Below are 505 nucleotides of genomic sequence, written 5' to 3' on the forward strand. Positions count from 1 at the left end.
CTCTCTCTCTCCCCTTCCCCCTCTCTCTCTCTCCCCTTCCCCCCTCTCCCCTCCCCCCTCCCCTCCCCCCCCTCCCCTTCCCCCCCTCTCTCTCTCTCTCCCCTTCCCCTCTCTCTCTCCCTTCCCCTCTCCCTCTCTCCCTTCCCCCCTCCCTCTCCCCCTTCCCCCCTCTCTCTCTCCCTGCCCCCTCTCTCTCTCCCCTGCCCCCTCTCTCTCTCCCCTTCCCCCCCTCTCTCTCTCTCCCCCCTTCCCCCCCTCTCTCTCTCTCTCTCTCTCCCTTCCCCCCCCTCACTCTCTCCCCTTCCCTCTCTCTCCACTTCCCTCCTCTCTCTCTCCCCTTCCCTCTCTCTCCACTTCCACAACCCTCTCTCTCCCCTTCCCCTCCTCTCCCTCCCCCTTCCCCCTCCCTCTCTCTCTCTCTCTCCCATTCCCCCCCTCTCTCTCTCTCTCTCCCCTTCCCCCCCTCTCTCTCTCCCCTTCCCCCCCTCTCTCTCTCCCCTTCCCC

This window comes from Somniosus microcephalus, chromosome 10 (genome assembly GCF_052327205.1).
Source record: "Somniosus microcephalus isolate GS21.2 chromosome 10, FLI_Smic_1.0, whole genome shotgun sequence".
In the NCBI taxonomy this organism is placed as follows: domain Eukaryota; kingdom Metazoa; phylum Chordata; class Chondrichthyes; order Squaliformes; family Somniosidae; genus Somniosus; species Somniosus microcephalus.